The following is a 17,644-nucleotide window of genomic DNA, read 5'->3' as shown; positions in this document are numbered from 1 at the left end:
AAAGATGCCACATTTACCCATTTGGGGGGTTGTTTCTACATTCATTTTATTAAGCCTCTTTGGATAATCTCTTTGAAAAAGATACAAATGATTTCATTGTGACTGCTTACAATAGTATTTTAAGTACTCAGTGTTTTTTCCATGGCAAATAGGTTGTAATCATGTTTCAATTTGTGTTTTTAAATATTTTATATTTTCTAAATATCAAAAAGACACTTAAGACAGGATGTGATACTTTAAAAATAGAATTAAGTAAAAAAAAAAAAAAAACAGTATTGAATTGACTGGAAACAAATGTTCAAGTACTTTCCAAACTTGTTTGGAACTGATCAGTAAATCACAGATGGAAAAGTAAAAAGTTTCAGTTATCCTTGACATTTCAGGAGGGAAAGAAAACAGAAAAGGAAAATCATTATAGCTGTCTCCAAAGAAATTGCTTCCAAATTGTTGTCTGTCAGCTATTCCAGATGGCTTTACTGTTTGTCGGTGGAACTGGGGGTATTCTAGAAAGACCTCAGGAAAATAAATGAGGTTTTTCTTTCCTGATATCCCAGAAGGTGGAAGAAGGAAAAAATCTCTTTAAAGAAATGTCTGTTTTAAGTCTGTTGGCCACCTGTACCTCCTCCCTGGCACCCATCACAGATTTTATGGTATATTCATATGGTCCAATTGTTTTAGTGGTGAGAAGGTACTTTAATGAGTATATAGGTAGTGAAAATAACGTATATCCTAAGCAGGAAAGTTAGTAGAAACCTGTTATAAATGTCTTATAGTCTAGTAAAAAAATATGTGCGTATATAATCTGTATATATTATACTCAAATAATAACATGGGCTACATGTGTAATTATATATGGCCGTGTATATGTGTACATGTGCTTATATATGTTTGCATTTATATATATGCATATGTACATATACAGATACAATGATCCTACAGCAGCTTTATGTATGGATTTTATTCCTAGTTTGCTGTTGAGGAAACATGTCCAAGAGAAGAGCAAGAGAGTTATCCAGGACCCCAAAGCCAGAGGGGCGTGTGGTCATATGCCAAGGCTGTGCTCTGAATTACCCTACAACCCCATGGTGGTGTTTGTGGAATGTGTGTGGCATATGGGTCTCCCTGTGGCATCAAAACCAGTTGTAAAGACATAGGTTCAAGTCTCGCCTCGGCTCCGGTAGCTTGCCAAGACAAAAAATCCGGCCAACTTCAGGCTTTCATTTTTTTGCTAGGGAGCAGAAGTTATAGCCTCCACCAGAGTGTCTAGAACTTACAGAGAAAGCGCCGTCTCATGGTATGAAGCCTTGTTTTTATTTCTACAGATTTCCACTCTGTGTTCCCTCCATCGCGTTTTCTAAATATCCTTTGAATTTGCTTGAGCTTTGAACCTTCAAGCGGCTCAACTATGGCAGGTTGTAAACTGCACCGAAGGCTCGTCCCTCTCAGTTTGTAGAAAGTCTTTCACTAACTACTCATTTCATCTTGGTAGATTTTACCACTTCTTAAAAATATACCTGGCATCCAACTTTAAGGTTGTCGTGGGGCCTCTGATTGAAGTACTTTAAGGACCTTAAAAATAAATACGAAGATAAACCCTTCTTATCCTGGCACTTTTTTTTTTTTAAGCATGTAGAAAGAAATGAACAGGGATTGGAGGCATGGGATCAGTCTGTTTGTGGGCACTTGATGTCCTGGTTATGGGCACTAGTAAGGAGAGAGGTTTTACTCTGCCTTCTCAGTACTGTTGTGTCAGAACTAAAGCAGGATCCTCTACTACCCTTAGCAGGTGGCCAAGGTAACCCCCCAGGGAGCTCAGCACTCCTTCAGGAGGTTTCTCTACCTGAGTTCTCCACTGACTTGGGTAATTTTATGATGTCAGAATGTCAGAATTCGAGAGGGTGAGATTTTCCTCCAAATACACGGTCCTCTCTCTGTGGGCTTATTCTGAGTGACCTGTCACATGCGAAACTGTCCAACCATGGTCTACTGGAACTTTCCAACCACGGTCTACTGAGACTGTCCAACCACGGTCTACTGGACCTGTCCAACCACAGTCTACTGAGACTGTCCAACCACGGTCTACTGGACCTGTCCAACCACGGTCTACTGAGACTGTCCAACCACGGTCTATTGGACCTGTCCAATCACGGTCTACTGAGACTGTCCAACCACGGTCTACTGAGACTGTCCAACCACGGTCTACTGGACCTGTCCAACCACGGTCTACTGAGACTGTCCAACCACAGTCTACTGGACCTATCCAACCATGGTCTACTGAGACTGTCCAACCACGGTCTACTGAGACTGTCCAACCACGGTCTACTGGACTTGTCCAACCACGGTCTACTGAGACTGTCCAACCACGGTCTACTGGACCTGTCCAACCATGGTCTACTGAGACTGTCCACCCATGGTCTCCTGGACCTGTCCAACCACGGTCTACTGGACCTGTCCAACCATGGTCTCCTGGACCTGTCCAACCACGGTCCACTGAGACTGTCCAACCACAGTCTACTGAGACTGTCCAACCACGTCTACTGAGACTGTCCAACCACGGTCTACTGAGACTGCCCAACCGTGGTCTCCTGGACCTGTCCAACCACGGTCTACTGAGACTGTCCAACCACAGTCTACTGAGACTGTCCAACCACAGTCTACTGGACCTGTCCAACCACGGTCTACTGAAACTGTCCAACCACAGTCTACTGGACCTGTCCAACCACGGTCTACTGAGACTGTCCAACCACGGTCTACTGAGACTGTCCAACCACGGTCTATTGGACCTGTCCAATCACGGTCTACTGGACCTGTCCAACCACAGTCTACTGAAACTGTCCAACCACAGTCTACTGGACCTGTCCAACCACGGTCTACTGAGACTGTCCAACCACGGTCTACTGAAACTGTCCAACCACAGTCTACTAGAGCAGCTGCTGTGCCCTGGGCAGTTGGCGTGCACTACTTAGGTCATTGTGCCATCCCTGAGAGGTGCAAGGGGCTTTATCCGTGCCAGCCAGGAGGAGACCCTAAGGCCCAAAGTCACTGACCTGCCCGAAGTCACCACCAACCAGGGCAGAGTCGGGCTCCACACCAGAGGGCATCTGGCTCCCTAGCCTCCTGCCATTCCTCTACAGTAGGCTTCCAAGTCAGGACCCCATTTGAGTTAAACTCTATCCATGTCCCTTCTTCAGACTCTGGCTTTTCATAATAATTTAAAATATGTTAATATTGGGTTGTCTGGCTGGCTCAGTTGGTTAGGAGTCCTACTCTTGGTTTGGGCTCAGGTCATGATCTCACGGTTCGTGGGTTCAAGCCTGGCATCCGGCTCTGTGCTGACAGTGTGGAGCCTGCTTGGGATTCTTTCTCTCTCCCTCTTTCTCTGCCCCTCCCCTGCTCGTGCTCTCTCTCTCTCAAAATAATAAACTTTAAAAAAACCTTAATATATTAATATTTTTTGCAGCCATATGAGAAGACTCATTCTCTACTCCCCTTCTCCTGCCTCCCCTCCTTTCAAGGGAACATGGTTACATCCCACTAGCTCCTCAGACACGTAGCCTTGTCCCCAAGCCCCAGACCCAGAGGTGAGCTGCAATGCCTCACGTGATTTCCATGGAAATAGGCCAGCTTGATCCCACTGTTGTCTCCATTCAAATAGGACACGACCCCCAGATCCAGTCCACTTCTTGCAGGAGACAGTGTGCCGTGGGGGCCTCTTTTCCAACCGATTCTGCACTGCTGGGCCCTCAATCCCATCACTAGTGAGCCTACTGTTAGCTCACCAGGGCCCCTGGGAGGATCACACCGCGAGCACATGGGGGCATCCGTATTATTCCTCACACGCAGAGCACATCACTTAGAGGCCTGGGGGAAAGGGAACAAGGAGTTAGTGTATTAGCAGGAATCAAAGCAAAGACCTGTAGGTATGTCAGGGGAAGGGTCGGAGGTAGACAGGGATGGCGTTCTAGTTTATGATGCGAAGTTAGGATGTGTTACCTGGGAGACTTGGGCCACATGCACCATCGGCCCCACAATCCCAGAAGTTCTGCAAACCTGTCCCACAAAGCAATGCGTCCTGGTGGTGGTGCACTTTGTTTCCATTAGAGCCACTGTTCTGGAAATAGATACAAATGTTCAAGAGTATTGCCTTCCCCCTCTCTTTCTGCCTTATTTCATAAGAGGGAATCTACTTTCATATACCCTGCACCATGCTGGGACATTTTATCTCGTCCTCCTGACAACTCTTATAAAGAGGTACCATCTTATCGATGAAACTCTCGGGGTTCAAGTTTAAGAGACTTGCTCAGCCAGTAACTAGTAAGTAGCAGACACAGTATTCGAATACAGGTCTGACTCCAAAGCTCTTGTCCCTAACAGTTTACCACTTGAATATTTATCTGACTGCGGTAACCATAGTTTGCCAACATGAAACTGACCAGAGTCTGGTTTGGAATTAACATCACGTTTTCAGAGTGGGGACAGGATCGGTTACGTTTGCAGTGTAAATTTACTTACAGCTAGGTTTTTTGCTTGTTTGTTGACAGAATATTGTTGAAGCCTAGTTCATTGCTCTCAGGACACTCTCATGTTGAAATATGATGATTATGTTCTTTCTTTTTTTCTTCTGTAGAGGGAATCAGGGGTGATTCAGTTTGTACAAAACAGCAGTGATCCTTCAGAGAAAATGTGTCTGCTGAAAACTCTGAGCTGAGTGGCTGGCTGGAATGTGCTGGACCCCTTATGTTGTTGTCACTCTGGGCTTTGCGAAATGTCTTGTGAAGTTCTGATAGGTAATTCTGGGTCAAACAGGTGAAGCAAGCCAGTCCTGTTTTAGGTTTAGAGTGGTTGTTTGAGAATGTGAAAAGCTTGGAGGTATTCATTGCTCTAGATTTGTATATAAATCACTTCCAGGTTGATGGTCCTAATTTAGTAGCATCGGGCCATAAGGAGGTAGTGTTGTGTCCCTATTACTTTTGAGTCAAACTTTTGTGTTTGCCTGCTAGTTTGTGCAGACTGTGGGCCAAGGGAAGAAAATGGTGAAAGTATGAATCATGAAAGAGATGTCATATGTACGAGTTCTTGAAAGCTATGGTGGCAAGCGTCTCCTCCCTACCCCACCCCCCAAAAAAGATGGATTGATGGATCAAAGGAAGAATGGAAAAATGGGTAGATAGGTAATAGAACAACCTTTAAAACCTATTAATCCTAGAATCTGGATCATTGGTGTATGAGTATTCACTGAACAATTTTTCCAACCTCTCTGTAAGTCTGACCATTTTCATAATCTAGTGTTGGAGGAGGAAAAAGAATAGAATTATGCTTAGTTACAGAGATGCAGTTCGTTTCAGAAAATATATTTGCTATAACAGCATGAGCGAGCAGTAAGGCAGAGCCCTCTGCTTTTGATTAAGTATTTAGTATTACTATATTATAGTAGTATTGATTAGTATTGTAATACTAGTACTATTGTAATATAGTAGTATTGATTAGTATTATCTGTTTGGTGAACACCTGTACCTGCCAATGAAGCATCTGAAACTGGAAGCTATGATAGAATGAAATGTTTGCAGGTGCAGTGGTACAATATCATTACTAATATTGATACATAACTACCATTTCCTGAGCCCTTATCTTATGCCAGGCACTGAAGTAGGCACTTTTATTAAGCCATTTATTTCTTAAGTAATCTCTACACGCAATGTGGAGCTCGAATTTACAACCCTGAGATCAAGAGTCACATGTTCTACTGACTGAGCCAGCCCCATGCCCCTTAAGCCATTTATTTCTAATAAATATGCTACAGATATGGGTACCGTTAGGTCTGTTACGCAGATGAAAATCTGAGCTCAGAGAATTCAAAAGCTTACTGCTCAAGGTCACACATCACGGCAGGTGGTGTCAGGATTTGCACCTGATATGATTGACATCAAAGCCTGCGCTATTCCCACTTGACCCTCAATGTCCACAGCGCAGTCCCGTGTAGTCATGTCTGTCTCACCAGGAGCTGCTTGGAGTCACAGGAGATCTGGCCTCACCCCAGAACTACAGAACCAGAATCTACAGGTTTAACAAGGCCCCGGCTCTTTCAGCTGCGATTGAGTCTGAGAAGCCCTGTACTGAGCCACGCTACCCTGGAAATGGCGGGACTGTGTCTTTATTCCTCTCCCAAGCTGTTAACAGCGCGAAACACCTTAGCGGCAGTGAAAATTAGCATTTTGTTTGTTTCTGAGGTGTAGCTGCAGCTCGGAGCGTTATTAGCCCCTTTCCTAGCAGCGTCGGAGTGAAGACTGCGGACCAAAGCACAGACGTAGGAGTCACGTACCCTGAGTTTGCAGCTCAGCTCTGCCTGCGGTTATCTACTTGATGAAACTCAGATCTCCCCGTTGTCTGTGACTCCGTGCCTTCATCTACCAAGTGGGGACACCAGTTCTGGCTCTACCCACCTCACAGAAAGGCCAAAGGCGCCTTTAAAAGTAAAATGCAGCAAAAACCAAAACAAAATGGAACAGACAAGAATATTAATTGGCCTTGTAGTCGTGTATGGATTCTTTACCCACACGTGAGGGTCATCAGGCCGCGGCTGTTTTATTTGTTCCTACTGAGGGTTACGTGGATGCCAGGACTTTTGGGGCAAGTGACCATTCCTCACCGTGCCAGGAATGTCCTTGCTGGAACCCTCCCTGCATTCCGTCTAAGAAGAGGACCTTCTCTGAGAGCAGGGGACTGGATTGCCAGCGATTGTGTATAACCACACATTGGCTCGAACCAAATCATCCGGCCTCCTCCACGTGCCACAACAAAGACAAACCCTAACAATAGAGAGCATTCGTTGGACTCTTCCTGTGAGGTACTGTGCCCACCTCTTTGTACCACTCTCTCATTTAATCTTTGCAACAACTCCAAAAGATGGATATCTTCCCCATTTTACAGAGGAGGACAACTGAGACCTGAAGACATGAAATAGTGGAACGGGAGTTTCTTAACTACTAAGGTTAGAAAGATGTTGCTTCCAGTCTGGCGTCATTGACCAGAAAAGTGTCATGTAGACATGGCAAAATTTCCAAAGTTTCATTGTTTGAAACAAATTTTTCTTCCCCCAGTGATCGCCCGGAACTCTAGGAAGAGCAGGGATGACAAGTCACTCGTGGCTGAAATTAGCTTGTGAAGTTTTTGCTCTGAGTGAAAAAGCAGGTATTCTCATGTGTGTCTTTTGTGTCTTCTGACCCATGAACTGGAAGAGAAGAAATAATAATCAAGGAGCCATTTGGGAAAGCATCTTAAGAAAACCTAAAATATGTTCTCTTCTGAAGGATGCTTTCAGCAAAGAAATAGCCTTATTGTCATTTGTGAAAATAGCTTGGATAGTTCAGAAATGATCACATTTCTATTTTGTATTTTAGCTTTAAGATGGGATATGCTTTTCCTTGGCTAAACTTCCGATGGCAGAGTCCATTTTTTTCATCTTTATGCCTCACGGGCTCTTTGTGGACAGAGCTCTTTGTGTGCTAGAGCTCACAGCCGGGTTCTCCCTCCCTGGCGCCCAGGGAAGGAAGAATCTGTAGGAATCTCAACAGCCCTTGCCTTCGGTTGCAGGCGGTGGGAGAGTCAATCCTGGAGAAACAATGACTTCTAATCCATCTTGATCTTCTGCCCCACTCTTCCTTTTCCACTTATATGCAGGGTTTTCCCACATGCATGGACGTGGGAGGTGAGCCCCGAGCTGGGACCGTGAGCACTTGGGGATTTGGGACGCATTAGAAGGTAGAGTTTAGCCATATTGGCTTAGAGTTCAGACGGACCTGGATGCACGTCCGTGCCTGCATCTACCACTTAGTAGTTTCACGAGCAGGAGTCTGCTTCTCTAAGCCTCAGCTTCCTCCTTTGCTAAATGAAGGCAATGATATATTTTATATTATCTATTCTAGAAGTATTATATACTTATGCTGTGGCTTTTATAAATTCTAAATAAATAAATCACTGCTATTTAATATTTAACAAATACCATGAACCAGTGAGTCGGATGCAAGTAAACACCCGGTAGTTCCTGGCTCTCCAGGAGATGTCCTACCTACACGTCCAGGAGACGTGTGTGACCTTGGAGTGGCCTTATGTCCAAGCATTGAGATCATGGTGGAAAAGAGCCCTGGACTGGGATCCAGGAGCCCCGGGATTGCCCTGGACAAGCCTCTTCCATCCTCTATACCTGTTTCCAGAAAGCACTTTGAAAGGGGGTGTGGTTTATAAACCTGCCCAAGCCTCCTTCTTCTAGAATATTTAAGTGCAGTTGACCCTTGAATAACACAGGTTTGAACTGACTGGGTTCATTTATACATGGACTTTTTTCAATAAATATAGTACAGTAAGTACTGTAAATGTATTTTCTCTTCCTGATGATTTTCTTAATAATACTTTTTCTCTAGCTTAGACTGTAAGAATACAGTCTGTATGTAACACATATGACACGTAAGATTCGTGTTATCGACTTAATGTTATCGGTAAGGCTTCTGGCCAACAGTAGGCTGTTAGTAGTTAAGTTTTGGGGAAGTCAAATGTCCAACACAGATCTTTGACTGCACAGGGGGTCAGTGCCCCTAACCCCTGCATTGTTCCACAGTCACCTGTGCTTCCTCCTTACGGTGCTTTCAAGGTCGGAAGAGTTAGAATACTGGCTTGCTCTTATTTCCTCCCCAGCCGTGGATTTATTCTGTTGTTCACATTTTGTAAAGGGACAGTTATCTAGGGGTGAGAATGGAGGAGCATGGTGTACATAAATTAGCATACGGGGACTTGGAAATGTGCCAACGTCATCCAAAGAGAAGTCCCGATAACAGGCTACCAGGCCGAGCAGCTTGCCTGAGAAGAGTAAAGAAAACAATTTCCCTCTGTGCTTGCCACAGAAAGGAGGATAAAGGGACTGGAGGATGGATAAAAGTGTCCAAAAAAACATAAAAGATGAGATGATGGGAAACGTTGGCGAGACCACGGAAGGGGCATAAGTGGAAAAAGTCACGGTATAAAAAAAAAATAATAAACTGTGGAAAGAGAATAGAGCGATAGTCATGGAGAAAAGTGAGATCACATAAAACTTTCAGGAGCGCCTGGAAAAAATAAGGCTTTATGAGTCGAACATGAGGAGTCTTTTCTCACCACCTGTGGAGAGTAATTGGCATGGGCTGACTAGAGGTTTGTTTTGCCTTTTTGGCAGGAGCCGAATTGTTATGTTAATATTCCCCTGGCTACGTGTTAAGTACTGACTTTGAATAGAAAGAGTTTTGCAGAAGGGGAAAATTCCCAGCATCTGGTTCTTACTTACTCTGACCACTGAGCTCTTTACAGACTTCAGACTTCACACTTGAATTCTGAGAAATAATTAGTATCATGGCAGATATTTCCAGCAATGCGTGCAAACGAACAGACTTTCCACCAGGGACTCTCCCAAAGGTGTTTTACGGGCAGGCAGAGTGTATCCAGGCTAAGACTTAGGTACAAGGGTCCGTTGGGGGGTAAAGGCAGATCTCTTATAGAACACAGCACCGCTGCCCAGCTCCTGAGCCCTTGCATCTTTGCATTTATCTGTACTGTCCCTTCTCCAGGAACAGTGTCTTCTTCTTAGAGGTCATTCCACCAACCTGGCTCTTTTACTATTTTAATTGTCTGGAACAGGGTGAGGCAAAAACCCTAGGGAATTCAGGTTGGCATGGCCGAATTAATAGTCAATGCGTTCTTCAAGTGGCATCTTTTTTTCCATTTTAAGAATTATTGAGCCATGTCTTGGATTATCATCTTCATTCTTCTTAGGAAGCAACATCTCTCTAAATTTCCAAGACCTCCTACAAACTGACCTTCTTCATGGTCTGCTCTCCCCTGATCGCTGATTTCAGCAAGGTGCCAGGTGCAGACTAAAGACTGAGCTAATTTGCACGAATTTGTGATTTACTCATGACCCCTTAAAAGTTGTGAAGCCTTTGGGATTGCAAAAATAGATTGCTTCTTAATTGCAAATGAGCCTGTAGCTGCAAATGATCTCAGACCTCCTCTGAGCACCCCAACCTCTGTTACCACTTTCCTCAGATTGTTGCCTTGCTTCCTAGTGTCTTTCCTCACTTCCGCTCCTACAAACGCGTATTTCGAAAAAATGTGATCATGTGACTATTTTTTCATGATTTCCTTTATGGCAGTGACAAAGGAATTTGGTTAAAATACCATATAATTAAGCCCTTGAAGTTTATAAACCACCAGATTTATCAATCCAATAAAGAAAACCCATGTAAAGGGTATAAAAGTTTGTGAGCCAGAGATTCTAACTGAACCATTGGCTCCCCAGGAGTAAATTAGGCAACCAGAGCTTTTAAAACCTATTAGGTCACTAAAATATCATTTGGGCAACCACCTCAAGTTCCAGAGTGTTCTCTGAGCCCCATTTCAGAAGACAGTATAACAGCTAAGAGGTTTGTCATTTCGGGAATTTGGAACTACACTTCCGTGGAACATTGATTGCTACAACACGGTCTGAGGTTTAACCCAGCTGAAACTGAAAAGTGGCAGATTTCTTCCATGAAAAAGATGTTCTCAGGGGCAGGTCCGAGATGGCAGCATAGGAGGACCCTGGACTCCCTTCCTCCCACAGATACACAGAATCCACACCTACATCTGGAGCGATTCCTCCTCAAGAAAAACTGGACGCCGATTGAACAGCCTCTGCACAACGAATGACAGGCCACGTCTAGAAGAGGAGGAGAGACAGAGGCACTGCAAGGACAGAAACCCTACCCCTGATTCGGTGACCTACGGTAAGGAGGGCTGTCACTGAGGGGCCCACTCTCCAGCTAGAGGCGCAGCAAAAAATAGTGCTTTAAAGGGCAACCAGACGATAAGGGAAGGACATCCATTTACTAGCCTTATAGCTCCCACCAAACAGGTGAGGGACTGCTAGAACCCTCTCTGGGGTTGGAGGACCAGCGAGCATCATCTTGTGTATCCCCTCCTTCACCTGATAGTGTGAGCAGAAGCAGGGTCCATACTCCAGCTGGCCTGCTAGTCTCTAATGCAATGGGCCCCTGGCTCACATAAGCTCCAGCCATTCCCCCAACGAGGCACGGGTGTGGCATACCACAGGAATGTGCCCATTCCCACCCCAGCCTCAGCCATCCAATCAAGGTGGTCCCGGTGCTCTCTCCAGCCCCAGCCCTCCTGTCCAGGGGACCCCACGGTCTCACCCAGGGACCCCTCCCCCACCTGCCTTGGCCTGCTGCATCTGCAGCCAGCTTGCCAAAGCCACCAGGCACCTGCAGTCTACACAGGGGATGCTCCTACACAAGCCCACTCCTTCAAGACCGGGAGAGGTAGCTGTTCTGCCTAATTCATAGAAACAAATACAATACAGAAAGTCAAACAAAATGAGACAAAGGAGCATGTGCCAAACGAAAGAACAAGATAAAACCCTAGAATCAAACCTTCATGAAAAAACATCCTTGAAGAAATAATGGTTAAGAATTCCCTTAACCTGGGGAAGGAAATAGACATGCAGGTCCAGGAGACACAGAGAGTCCAAAATCAGATGAATCCAGAGAGATCCACACGAAGGCACTCAGAATTAAAGGCAAGACAGTTTCCTAGACAAGCAAACACTAAAGAAGTTACCGCCATTAAAGCAGCCATGGATAAATTCCTAGAAACACACAACTTTCCAAAATTATGAAGAAATAGAAAATCTTAATAGACCTGGTACAAGTAATAAACTTGAATTAATAACCTAAGAATCCTACAAAAAACAAAAGTTCAGGATCAGATACCTTCACGGGTCAATCTCCCAAACATTTGAAGAACAGTACCCATCCTTCTCCATTATTCCACAAAAATTTAAGAGGAAGGAATGCTTCCAAATTCATTTTATGAGACCAGCATTACCCTGGTATTAAAACCAAACACTGACACCACAAAAAAAAAGAAAGAAAGAAAATTATAAGCCAATATTCCCAATGAACATAGATGCAGAAAGCTTCAGCAAATTATTAGCCAACTGTATTCAACGATACATTAAAAGGATTCTATACCACAGTCAAGTGGGATTTATTCTAGGAATGCACCGCAGGTTTACATCTGCAAATCAATCGATGTTGTATATAGCACATTAATGTGATACATCACAATAACAAAACCAAGGATAAAAATCATATGATCATCTCAATAGGTGCAGAAAAAGTATTTGACAAGATTAGACTTTAATTTTCGATTCAAAAAAAAACCTCTCAACAAAATGGGTATAGAAGGAACATACCTCAACATGACAAAGGTCATATATGATAAACCCACAGCTAACATTGTACTACTCAGTGATGAAAGGCTGGAAGTTTTCCTCTAACATCCGGAACAAGACACGGACGCCCACTCTCCTCACTTTTATTCAACATAGTATTGGAAATAAGTCCATGCATATATGGTCAATTAATCTATGACAAAGGTGGTAAGAACATACAATGGGGAAAGGATAGTCTCTTCAATAAATGGCGCTGGGAAAACTGAACAGCTACATGTAAGAGAATGAATTTGATCACTCTCTTACACCTTACATAAACATAAACTCAAAATGGACTGAAGGCTTGAATGTAAGACCTGAAACCACAAAATTTGCAGAAGAAAGCATTGATGCTTTTTGACATTGGTCTCAGCAATATTTTTTTGGACGGGTCTCCTCAGGCAAAGGCAACAAAAACTAAAATAAGCAAATGAGATTTTATCAAACTAAAAAGCTTCCGCACAGCAAAGGAAACCATCAACAAAATGAACAGGCAACCGGTGGCATTGGAGAAGATATTTGCAAATGGTATATCCAATAAGGGGTTAATATCCAAAATTATATAAAGAACTTACACAACTTAATATTAAAAAAACAAAACAGGGGCGCCTGGGTGGCGCAGTCGGTTAAGCGTCCGACTTCGGCCAGGTCACGATCTCGCGGTCCGGGAGTTCGAGCCCCGCGTCAGGCTCTGGGCTGATGGCTCAGAGCCTGGAGCCTGTTTCCGATTCTGTGTCTCCCTCTCTCTCTGCCCCTCCCCCGTTCATGCTCTGTCTCTCTCTGTCCCAAAAATAAATAAACGTTGAAAAAAAAAATTTTTAAAAACAAAACAAAAGACCGGGGCGCCTGACTGGCTCAGTCTGTAGAGCATGCAGTTCTAGATCTCAGGGTCATGAGTTCAAGCCCCATGTTGGGCATGGAGTCTACTTAAAACAAAAACAAAAACAAACAACCCAATTGAAAAATGAGCAGAGGACTTTGAATAGACATTTTCCCAAAGAACATATATAGATGGCCAACAGGCACATGAAAAGATGTCAAGCTCACTAATCATCAGGGAAATGCAAACCAAAACCACATGAGATATCACCTCACACCAGTGAGATTGGCTATTATCAAAAGAACAAAAAAAATAACCAGTGTTGGCAAGGATGTGGAGCAAATCGAGCCCTTTTGCACTGTTGGTAAGAACAAAATATTAGTGCAGCCATAATGGAAAACAGTATGGAAGTTCTCAAAAAATTAAAAATAGAACTAACATACAATCTAGCAGCTTTCCGTTTCTGGGTATTTATCTGAAGAAAATGAAAATACTAATTCAAAAAGATATATGTACCCCTATGTTCACTGCAGCATTATGTATAGTAGCCAAGATACAGAAACAACCTAAGTGTCCATTAATACATAAATAGATAAGGAAGATGTGAGATATATATCATGGAATATTACTCAGCCATGAAAAAGAATGAACTCTTGCCATTTGCAACAATATGGATGGACCTAAATGTTATTATGCTAAGTGAAGTAAATCAGAGAAAGACAAATACCGTATGATTCTACTTATATGTGGAATCTAACAAAACAAAACAAATAAACCAGCAAAACAAAACAGAAACAGATTCACAGATCTAGGAAACAGATTGTTGATTACCAGAGAGGGAGGGGAAGGAGTTGGGCAAAACAGGTAGAGGGGATTAAGAGGTACGACCTTTCAGTTATAAAATAAGTAAGTCATGATGATGTAATGTACAGCATAGGGAATATAGTCAATAATATTGTAATAACCATATGGTTACAGATGGTAACTAGACTTATCAGGAAGATCATTTCGTAATGTATAAAACTATCAGATTGCTGTGATGTACACCTGAAACTAGTAAGATGTTGTATGTGGGTAATACTTCAATGATAATAAAAAAAGATGCTCTCACTTGTATGTTAAATTGTCTCTAACTTTATGTCACAATATAGTAACTTCAGTATGGACAATAAAATGCTAGTTGGCTCCAATCGACACACTAAGGGCAGTTGGTTAACATTTGGAGTATTCACTTCAGAAATTCACACTCCAGGAAAGATTGATTAGCATAAATTCCCTAACCAGAGACCACACCACAGAGGATTAACACAAAACCTTCTAATATCAATCAATACTTACTGAGCCTTATTAATCAGTGTAAGTTGTACTAGAGAGAAATTTTAACTGAGAAAATGAATAACGTGCAAGTAATAGGGTAGGATAGAAAGACCTGTATCAGCACGAGTTGGGCATGTACTGGCCAGAGTCTGAGCAGTGAAAGAAACCACTGTAGCTGTTTCAAGTAGAAAGGGATGTAGTCCAGGGATTTAAAGTTTCACAGACCTCTTAGGTTTGGGGAAGTGAAGGACAGAGAGGAATTCAGGAAATCAGGAAGTGCAAGGGTAGAAAGAAACTACAGCTGATGATCTGCCCTTAGTGGGTGATGTTGAGGAGGCTGCCTCCTCACTTTTGGGGGAAGTCACTCCCCAAATCTTATGTCTACGGTCTACAGAAAAGCATGTCCCTAGTTGCAGCTGCCAGTGGGGAATTGGTTAGTTTTCTCTTTTACCTTCTGAATCCCACGCGAGGGCTTCTCATTGAGAGAACATGAGCCAGAATTTCTGCCAGCGGAAGAGTTTTGAAAGGTAGTTTCTTGATCTCTAGCCCCACCTAGAAAGGGAGAATCTAAAAGAGCCGGGGTGATTTTCATGAATAAGTAGTATTAAGCTTCGGGTGTAGGATCTTTCCAGCCCAGCATCCTTTTGAGATGGTCTCTTAGGTCTAGAAGAGCCTTCTTCAGTAGCACTTAGTGTAATTGTGAAAATAGTCCAGTGTGGTAGCCAACAGTTCCCTGTGGCTATCAGGCACTTGACATGTGGCCAGTGCAATTGAAGGAATGAGTTTTTAGTTTAATTTAATAAACTTAAATTTAAACTCACGACATGTGGTTCATGGCTACTGCATTGGGCAGTCCAGGTCTAAACTCTCTTTGGACCCTGTCCCCCATTCCTTTAAATGGAAGATACTGCCTGATTTGACCTAAAGTGTCCTAAACCTGCCGGTTGAAGATTTGTTGTATTTACAGTGTGTTGAATGTCCTTGTTCGAGTGACTGTGTGATGGATTTGGGGAAGAGGGTTTCACTGAGCTTGCAGAATTGGTCATCTGACTGTTTTTTGTGCCAGCCGACTAAGAAACATCATTAGATATTTGGCTGGATTTAATCTAAGACTTGCTGTCTCCATGACATAAAACAAGCAGAAAGGTAGCTGGAGGCCACCGATGTTTACCTACGGAACCTAAAACTGCAAGAACCAATTAGACTGATTGGTTTGCAACATATATTTTTCTCTCAGAAATGTTTCTCAGACCTTTATAATCTGCAGTATTTTTGCTGTTAGCAAACCTTAGCAGATGACAAAACATACAAACACTACATAAATATTAATACAAAAACCCAGATAAGCTAGTTGCTGTCCCCTGAATACTCTTTTTTTTAAATGTTGATTTATTTATTGTGAGAGAGAGAGAGTGAGTGAGTGGGTGGGTGAGTGCAAGCAGGGGAGGGGCAGAGAGAGAGAGAGAACCCTAAGCATAGGGACAGAGCCCAATGTGGGACTTGATCTCACAAACTGCGAGATCATGACCTGAGCTGAAATCAAGACTCAGACGCCTCACCCACTGAGCCACCCACGTGCTCCGAACACTTCTGTTTTTAATGTCAGCTATGCCCGTGGTATTTTTTACAATCATGCACATTACATAAATTTCTATGTATGAAATTGTTCTTCATTTATATGGTTGGATCTGCATTTCATAGTGTCATAAAGACAGCTCAATATTCCACAAAAGAACCCTGACTGCCAAGCGTTCCGCCGCTTGGAAAACCACATGCCAATTTGCTCCATATGTAAAATTCTCTCTATTTAGTTTCCCAAAGTGCCTGGCATCACACGAATCAAAACAGGCACTTTCGTGGATCCGTGACACATTTTCCTGCCATCTGAAAAGGACATTAGCAAATGAGGCTATTTATCATTTCTTTCCCTATCAGAAGAAGAGAAAACTGATGATTTCGATGTCACGATTTTTCTTTTTTTTTTTTACATTTGAAAATTTTCTCTTTCTGCGTTTGTTATCCTTCAAAAAATCGCTCACAAGTTCTCAAAAAAATAGTGTCCTTTATTAATTTAAGAACTGGGTATCATGGAAATGGTACCACATTATGTTTTGAACACTCATGGAACTCAACTCACACAAACTTTGGCCTCCTCACTAATTATCTCTTTACCTGGTGATGGATAACTTGTTAGAGTTGTCTTCAGAGAGCTACAAATACTGTCCTGAGGAAACCAGTCCCTGGGGCATTCGCTTAGTCGGCAAAACCTCATACCGTCGCTGAGTTATTTTTCAGCCTCGACACAATTCAGATCGATCCAACTGCATCGAAGCCATCCTGGAATTAGTGATTTGCAGTTTGTGTGATTCTTTGTAGGCCTTCCCTCGGATCACAGGCCCTCAGCATTAAACGGTTGTTTTACCGTTGACCAAGGGACAGATTGTGGGGAGGGGGAGATTTGTGTCGGTTCATAGGGGGTGTCTGTCCACACAGCTCAGCGTAGAGGTTGGGAAGGGTTTGGGAAGCCGCTCCTCCTTAGATAACTGTAAACAGACCGTGTGTATGGGTTAGAACCACTCGGGTCATCTACCAGGAGCCCAAGAAGCAAGAGGGGGACAGAAAGGGACTCAAATACAGAAATTCTGCAAGTCTCTTCCAGCGGCGTTTGGGGCCCTGTCATTCCGCCTCTGTGTTACGACGTGAGTGGATTTTCTCATTGAAGGGGCTCCCTCGTCTAGCGCCTTATACCCCACATTCTCTCAGGCAGTGCTGGTGTTCTCACCAATCAGACTATGTATGTGGTGGTCCTACAGGCCCAGCACACTTGTGGGACTTACGGACGATGACAGTACCCGCGGACTGATGCGACAGGATGGGTGCTTTCCGATTAGCCCTCGGATTCCGGTGGTGAGGGCCTAAGTCTCATTCAGCTTCTCGTCAAACCATGTTAGACTTCGATACAGAACTGCAGACGTGCCGGATCAAAAGCTGTCAGCTCAGAGCGTGCTGCCACGATAACTTCATTTACATCGAAATAAAACCACCGCCTTCTTCAGTTCAATCATCAATACTTTTGGTCTTAGCTGCAAGGAGGACTTAGATTATTGTGGAAGTATCTGTCTCCTAGGTTATTTCTGTGATGGATGAACGCTCCCCGATTCGCAACTTTTCACCAGAGTTCTAACGGCTGGGAGCACAGCTAACAGGTCCTATCC

The 17,644-nt window shown here is 43.4% G+C and overlaps 1 protein-coding gene across 3 annotated transcripts in view; it reads left to right on the top strand.

Moving 5' to 3' along the window:
• Positions 1-17,644, top strand: part of LHFPL6 (LHFPL tetraspan subfamily member 6) — a 251,259-nt gene that overhangs the window by 203,408 nt on the left and 30,207 nt on the right. The gene's annotated exons all lie outside the window — the stretch shown is intronic.

This window comes from Leopardus geoffroyi, chromosome A1 (assembly GCF_018350155.1).
Source record: "Leopardus geoffroyi isolate Oge1 chromosome A1, O.geoffroyi_Oge1_pat1.0, whole genome shotgun sequence".
NCBI lineage: Eukaryota > Metazoa > Chordata > Mammalia > Carnivora > Felidae > Leopardus > Leopardus geoffroyi.
The sequence above is the reverse complement of the archived record's forward strand: the minus strand, read 5'-3'. Positions and strand labels throughout refer to the sequence as shown.